Below are 8,238 nucleotides of genomic sequence, written 5' to 3'. Positions count from 1 at the left end.
CAATACCAGGTCAATAAAATCTTGCTCTTGGCAGAAAATCCTCATCTGTAAATCATTATTGCAACGGTTAATAACCGTTGGAAATTTCTGTTTGCAACACTTATTAACCGTTGCAATAATGATTTGTAACGCTTTTTATAACTATTTCATACACAAATTTAAAACCTTTGCAACGGTGTTTTTTAAGCGTTGATAATTTATTAAAAATATTACCAACGATTCTTAACAGTTGCAAAATTGTTATTAATTTTTTTAAAAAAAAATTTTAAGTCGTTTGTAACGGTTATGAACCGTTGCTGATAAAAAAAAATTTCTCATATTTTATAGCCACCAGCTAAATCTACAAAAAGATGCCCCTCTTGCACCATATACAGAAATCATAAATTCTTATTTACACTAAATTTATCCTTTACACAATACATTTTAATACCATTTTACAATGGGAAAAAAAACTAATAAAGTACAAAACTAATCCAACCATATACATTTACAACTTTGACCAATTTTCTAAACCTCACAAACTTATTGTTGGACTATCACCATAAAAGAAGCTTTTGTACCATGATCTTAAACAAGAGATAACAACTTGCATTGTTGAAAACCTTATGCCCATTGATCCATACTTGACCCTTTCCTATAAATCCCATGTCCAAAGCCAACGGTCCCTCACCATTAGGTGCACTGCAATAAGACTACAAGTTTAAAGAGAAAAAGAAAAAAGTAAGTTTATGACGCCAAAAGTGACTTCCTCTAGGAATGTTAAGTCATAGTACATTTTCTTACCTTATACCATGTAAGTGGTTGCTGCCTTTTCATAACTAATGACCCACGCGTCCATTCCACTGATGAAATCCCACTTGGAGACAAGATTGACAGCTTCTCCTTTTAGACCCACCTGCACGAACAATAAAGAACGGCATAAATCGAAACAACATTGTTGGACGTGTTTTAAGCTCATTGAAGAAAACACTGACCTGATAAGACCATTTTTGCCAGGTTAAATCTCTTCTTCCCTGGTCAACTCCATGGAGCACAACATGACCCAGGATCCCAATGTTCCAATCCTCAAAATGTATCTCGATGTTCTTCAAACAAAGAAAATGATAGCATCAGTAATGATTTAAAATTTCGGCAATTTATATGGTTAAATGACAATGGCAAGTCATTTCAGTCTGGATTACCTCATTCCCTCATTTGCTTCAGATATTCGTCTTTTACCTCAAAAAAAGTAATTTTCATAAGTACCAACTCTACTATTTCACAGTGAACAATTAGATGATTCCAGCTGTGTCTATCGTCTTAAGGGTGTTGTCGTGTGAGCATTTTCCCCAAGTTAACTAGCAATAGTTGTGATAAATAATGGGGTGCTCTATCTATCAGATTGGTTTTCGGAGAAAATGGTTCTTAACCAGCACTAGGCAGCTGGATTAAACGAGGTCGGGATTTTAGGTAGGCTAGCACCAGGAATGAAGGGTAATATAAAACACTATATAATCATGACTGACAAGGTGTTCAGCTAAACAACTAGTAGAAATAGATGTCCAATTAATTGAATTGACTTTCGAAAAAACAAAATCAATCGAAGAATACTTGTAGAACTTATGTACCTGAAACAGAAGAAACAAGACCACAAGCAAAACTCCTACTGCCATTGAACTGCTATAGTAAAATGGCACCCAGTCACTAAGTATGTGTGCAAATAGCATTGAGAGAATTCCGAAAACGAGACAGTAGAGACACCACTTCTGAAACACTGTAACAAAGTTATAAGCACAATGTCAGTTATCAAAATAAACTAAAAGTCTAAATAGAAAAGAGAAACAATATAGACATCTACCTTCCTCAACGATCAGACAAGGCCAACCCCTTCCCATGAGTCAACTACCACCAGATTTAATCAAATAAACAAAGTGGATCAAAAGCAAAATTTTATGAAACCAGAATTTTGTATAAGGTTTGAAGAATGATGCCCTGTGCATACCCCACTTTGGAATTATGACAAAAGCTAGGCAGTACAAAAATAATAATACATGAGATGAACTGCCCCTACTAGAAGATTCTCGCTGCATTGTTGCTACTTCTTCCTCAAGTTATTTTTGAGCATTAGACTCTTCATCAAGTCGTTCTAGAATGGTCGCATAGTTTACATCAGTGGTCTCACGAGCTATGTTCTCTCTTTGAGTGACCAAAACACTTAGAATATTTTACTAAATTTAAATATAATTTGATTTAGTTCCAAAATGACAATTCCATTCATATAAATCGTGCTTGAACGAACCCTAATCATATTATATAAGTAAATTTTCATCACTACTGAGATATTTGATGAAAGTGCACCAATCAATACGCACTTTAATCACTCTGCCATTAACAGAAGATGCTAAAAGGTACTGAACAGGGTAAAACTCGTGTCAGGACACATTAAGGCTCAAAACAGAGCAAAACTTGTTTTAGGAGACGTCAAAGACAAGTTTAAACCTTTCAAGAATTTTTTTCCTCAGGTATCACCATGAAGAAGAACTACAAAGATGGATACAATCTGCAAAGCGCATTATTACATACTCGAAATGTGGTGTAACATGTGAATCATGCTTGGGGGTAAAACACAAGCTACTCCTTAGAAAAATGGGGGCGGCTTGAGTGAGATGAAATGCCTCCCTCAACAGATCCCAAGTTCCATTATGTATGCGGAGAAAAAAACACAATTCCTACCAAATCAAAGAGTATAAAGCTGGACTAAGTAGCATGTTAAACCAGAAAAAGGATGAATAAAAAGTTAAGTTCCTAAGTTATATACTAACCACACAGAGAAGTTGTCTTTTTCCAGGGGTGTCCGCCCCGTGGTTACTGAACTTTGCTTCTAAAACTGCTATTAGAGCGACGTTATCCTGCAAATTAATGGAATATTCACAAGAATTAATAGGGTACAGACACCAAGGAAAGTACGCAGAAAGAACACATGGTGCAAACCCACCAAACACCGAATCAAATGATTTTTCATAATGGACAATAAAACGTAGAGTACCTCTTGAAGGCAAAGGATGTCTGCACGATATCCAACAATCTCCCGCAATAAGTTTTGTCTACGGTAGGCCCAAGAAGGGCAATAACTGTACAAATCATTTGAAGCATACACATCTGACAGAATATTGTATGAGAGCACAGTAAAGGTTCCTGAAGGTACGACCGTCCAAATCTAAATTGCCCATCACATCAACACCATTCACTGGAACCAAGCACCTCGGACAAGGGGTTGGGGGTGGAATTACATGGGAAGTCAATATTGTGTTAGCATGACCAACATGCAATTTCTTTTCTGCATCAAATGACACACACTCAAACTTGGGAACATGCCCAATATCATTAGCTATTGGTGTATAGGTCTTCAATCGTCCGACCTCAAACCAGGTTTCACCACCACTCCTTTCGGTAACAGTTGCTGGATATGAAGGAGTAGATCCATCACTTAAACTAGTATTGTGCCCTATACTTGGAGTAGAACCGGACAGGCTCGCATTGCTAGCTCCAGATCCATAAGTATTAAAGCATCCAAAAGCTCTTCCTCTTCAGTGCCATTTTCATTTACAGCACTAGCTGCCCTTTCATGTAAGGTACAATGATGCTGCCAGGCATCTAAAAATCACCTAGGAGAGCAATGGTAACTTTTTGCAACATGTATCTTTGCTTTGACACAACCAAGGCACTGCAAGGTTGCTTGTTCAGAAGGATGCACACTGCAAATTGCAACTTTTGGGTCACTTTGGATGCGATACCTGCAAAAGAGAAACAAAAATGTAACTACATTACATGAATGACTTTTGCAATCTCAATAACAACATAGCATGACTATGCATTGCTTGAAACATTGTTAGAGAGAATTCAAGTGGATCGAGGACACTGCCCATTTTCATCATCACAAACAGTTGTCTTACTAACACGTCTAATAAATAGTCAGTACTTATTATTTCCCTTAGTTATGAACAACAAGTAAAAAAACTAAATTAAGCTCTCTGTCGAGGCTATAGGCCACTCTACCATGTAAAATGTAACTATTATTTTAAGTATAGATGCCTCCAAACAACAGGCTTTACCCCCAAACAATATTACTTACTAACATACACAAGCCAATAACATCATATGGAAAATAATATGAGAGTATCTCCTATTAGTCTCTTACACGTCCATATATGTGTGCCTAATTTTCACTTTCTGACATTATAGGGTGAAAAACGAGTAGAGCATAAAAAATAAAAAGAAGAAGAAAAAAAAATGGGAAACTTACCACCTATACCTCAAGCAAAAACCATCATAGGAGAAGATTCAGGAACATCATCCTACAATTTTACAAAAAGGATAATGCAAAAATAAAGTGAAAATTTCCTGAAAATCTAATGTTCAATTCACTTAGAGGGGATCAAACTGGACATTAAATGACCCAATTTCTCTTGACTACATACACTTCCACAGGGTTACATTACTTGTTTATTAAAATTCACACACTAAATCCCAGTTCATAACTTATAAAACACGGTAATTAGTTTAAAATACAACTACCATAATAAATAAAAAAAATCAATCACTCATGGGGCTTAAAAATCCAAAACTAGTTTCACCTGTTCTTTTTGAAGTCGTGCATTTTCCTCCTCCAATTGTGTCACTAAGGATTCCAACTCCACCGTGTAAACGCATGATAATAACAAAAAAAATTAAATCAACTCTGAACAAACTTATCCAATAAAAATCAAGAAACAAATCATCCAAACTGGGCCTGTTTCCTCTCCCTAGACCTAGCAGCAAACTCTCGATTCTTAATCATCCTCTCTATCTCTATTGCACAACTTTATCAATAGGTTCCAAAACCACTCGTCTCTTCCCGAATTGATCCCGAACCAGCTCTATCCAAACCATTCCCTAACCAAAGAATTGATCCCGAACCAGACCCACCAGCACCACCAGCACCACTACCACCTTCCTAGAATCCAAAACCGGATCCACAACAAATCCATGTACCGGTCCAACCATTTGCGGAATCTTCATATCTTCCTCTCTAACCGCTCCAGCTTTAGTAAAAAAAACTCTTCTAATCACTCACAACTTAACCCTTTAAAATTCAATAAATATAACCATATTAATCCTTAAACCCTACAAAAATCACTCTTTTTGCATATGAGAAAGAAAAGATTAGATTTTTTTTTTTTGAAGTCTTGAGTTTGTCAAGAATAGATGGTTGAATCGAATTGAAGAGTGAGAAAAGGGGAATTAAGAAAAGAGAGAGAGAGAGAGCGAGAATAATTATGGAGTTAGGGTTATTACAGTGAGAGTGTGTGTGGGTAGAGAGAGATGGAGAAGACTGGAGAGCGTAGCGGCGGTGAGAGAGAGGAAAGAAAGTAAAGTTATGTTTTATATTTCTAATTTGCAACACTTCTCACACAATTTTTAATTAAGCGTTAGCAATTAATTCATGAAATTCGCTGAAATAAAGTAACGTTTTATAACATTGCAAATGCTTATATAGCGTTGGCAACTTGCTAACGGTAAATTAGCGTTGCAAAGCAAAAAAGGTCTGTGTTTCAAATATCCTATTATGGTATAGTGTATGTTAAGTATCGATACTGTTTTTAGTTGGAATGGTATCGAAACTCGTTTCTTTATATTCAAATATTTGTTAAGTATCGAAACTCATTTTTTTTTAAAAAAAAAATTCAAAATATGTATTAAGTATCGATACTGCTTTTAGTTGGAGTGGTATCGAAACTCGTTTTTTATATTTAAAATATATATTAAGTATCGATACTGCTTTTAGGTGTAGTGGTATCGAAATTTATTTTTTAATTTCAAAATATATATTAAGTATCGATATTGCTTTTAGGTGGAGTGGTATCGAAATTCATTTTTTAAATTCAAAATATGTATTAAGTATCGATACTGCTTTTAGTTGGGGTGGTATCGAAACTCGTTTTTTATATTCAAAATATATATTAAGTATCGATACTGCTTTTAGGTGGAGTGGTATCGAAATTCATTTTTTTAAATTCAAAATATATATTAAGTATCGATACTGCTTTTAGGTGGAGTGGTATCGAAATTCATTTTTTATATTCAAAATATATATTAAGCATCGATCATCTTTTTTAGTTGGAGTGGTATCGAAATTCGTTTTTTATATTCAAAATATATATTAAGTATCGATACTGCTTTTACGTTGAGTGGTATCGAAATTTGTTTTTTATATTCAAAATATATATTAAGTATCAATACTGCTTTTAGGTGGAGTGGTATCGAAATTCATTTTTTAAATTCAAAATATGTATTAAGTATCGATACTACTTTTAGTTGGAGGGGTATCGAAACTCGTTTTTAAATTCAAGATATATATTAAGTACCCATATGAAGTATCAATATTATGTTGATTAGGAACGGTATAAAAAATGATATTGTTTCCTGTTTATGTATGATATATCAGATGTATTGCATACAAAATGAGTTTATAAAAAGCAAAAAGATCTACTTTCCATAATTCAAAAGAAGTTTAAAGCAGTTAGAAGAGATAGACAGATCATTGTATCAATGTTAAGATTACAAAACTTTCAAGACGAAGAAGTTAAAGCTGGGTGGAGGTCTTGGTAGGGTTTACATCAAGACGTTTGGTTTCAAGAAGAGTATTGAGGCCAACTTGCACTTTAGGATCATCTAGCTAAGCAGTTGGGTGTACTGATGAGAGAGTCGAGGTTGAAGATTGAAGTAGCCATGTCGGTCTTGGAAAATTCAGCAGTTGGCTGAGTGGAGTCTACAACATCAATATCCAGATCATGGGTCGCAAGGTCGGAGGGCATCTCTCTCTCGTCATCAGAATCAAGATTATACTCCTTGATAACATCAAGAAGAAGATAGGATTTGAAGCCCTTCATGGTATCAACACAATATTGCATATGCTCAGTGTTGGTAGCTAGTTTAGCATTGGCCTTCTCCAATTCAGCTTCCGGATCAATTTTTTGGGCCGCCCATTCCGTTTGCTCAGAGGCAAATGAGGTTTTTGTTTGGGCAAATTCTTTCTCCATAGCCTCAAAAGAGCTTTGCAGTTTCTTGTGCATCGCCGTGTGTTCGGCGAAATAATTCTTCACCTCGACAGCATGATTTTGCTAAACTTTCTCAAGAGATTGTTGAAGATTTTCTTTATCCTTCTTCAACTTTTGGTTCTCATCTCTATAACGGTGGAAGTTGGCCATTTCACTATCGAACTGTCCCACAGTAGTAACTTTAACCTGGGATGGAGATATAGTTAATGAATACAGAATAAGTAAATTAAGATAAGAATAAAGAGAAGGATAGATACTTACTTTTTCAAACAAAAGTTGGAATCGTTCATCTATGCTAATTTCAGTCATTGCTGATCTATCTCGAGGAAGTATAGTATTCAGCACAAGAGCTTTTCCGAGGCCTGGTATCGGAGGTTCAGAAAATAGAGAAGCAGTTTTTGGAACTTTGGTCTGATCTCGAAAGACAAGTTTCACCTCGAAATCGCCAGCTAAAGAAGAAGAATCAAAAGCAGTAATCTTTGGATTGGCTGGAATAGTTGAAGATTTGGAGGGCATATTAACAGGTGCAATGTTAGTAGTAGTTTTTGTAGTTTTGCTTGTTTCGAGGCTGGTGGTGCTGAAATATGGCAAGGTTCTTTTCTTTTTTTTGAATGAAGACCAATGTCGACATTTTTATCTTTGGAAGAAGTGGGAGCTTGGGAAGAACTGCCATCTGTTGGTTTTCTCTTGAGCAGAAACTTGTCTAGAGATTTCGATAATTTGACTGGAACTTGCGGAATGCGAGATGCCATATCTGTGAACAATAAGCATTGGTGGTCAAACACATCGTGCAAAAGAGGATAATTATAGAAATCGGGAATCTCTTCTTTGATTTGAGGAAAAAGATCTTCAGTCATTTTAAAACCATTAATCATATATTCAAAATAACATCGAGGTGTATTAGTAGGTAATTCAGTGGAATCAAAAGTTTTTCTTAATACTTTTTCAGAGGAACAAGGCTTTAAGGGACATGGAGTAGTTTTGCATGGCATAACAGATTGGGGAGGTAAAGAATATTGACCTCGAAGGACAGTACTTTTTAAGAAGTATAAAGGAGCAACATAATCATCGATATCAGGAAGATCGACAGTCAATTTTGGATTGCCGTATTTATCAGTGCCAGTTCGAGCAGTGATTTCTTCATCAGTGCCTTTTAGAAGAT

The 8,238-nt window shown here is 35.6% G+C and overlaps 1 pseudogene across 1 annotated transcript; it reads right to left on the bottom strand.

The window, feature by feature from the left end:
* Positions 1 to 369: 369 nt before the first annotated feature.
* LOC147501938 (carbon catabolite repressor protein 4 homolog 2-like) lies at positions 370 to 5,037 on the bottom strand (annotated as a pseudogene). Its single transcript, XR_015220891.1, has 11 exons — positions 4,945 to 5,037; positions 4,283 to 4,334; positions 3,026 to 3,773; positions 2,802 to 2,888; positions 2,563 to 2,708; positions 1,838 to 1,881; positions 1,608 to 1,753; positions 1,182 to 1,211; positions 975 to 1,085; positions 784 to 895; positions 370 to 692 (listed from the first exon to the last, which is right to left on the bottom strand). The product of XR_015220891.1 is annotated as a carbon catabolite repressor protein 4 homolog 2-like (transcript).
* Positions 5,038 to 8,238: the final 3,201 nt, after the last annotated feature.

The sequence above is a fragment of the Coptis chinensis genome, chromosome 4 (assembly GCF_015680905.1).
Source record: "Coptis chinensis isolate HL-2020 chromosome 4, ASM1568090v1, whole genome shotgun sequence".
Classification (NCBI taxonomy): domain Eukaryota; kingdom Viridiplantae; phylum Streptophyta; class Magnoliopsida; order Ranunculales; family Ranunculaceae; genus Coptis; species Coptis chinensis.
Note: the sequence above shows the minus strand (reverse complement) of the source record. Positions and strands in the feature narration are given on the sequence as shown.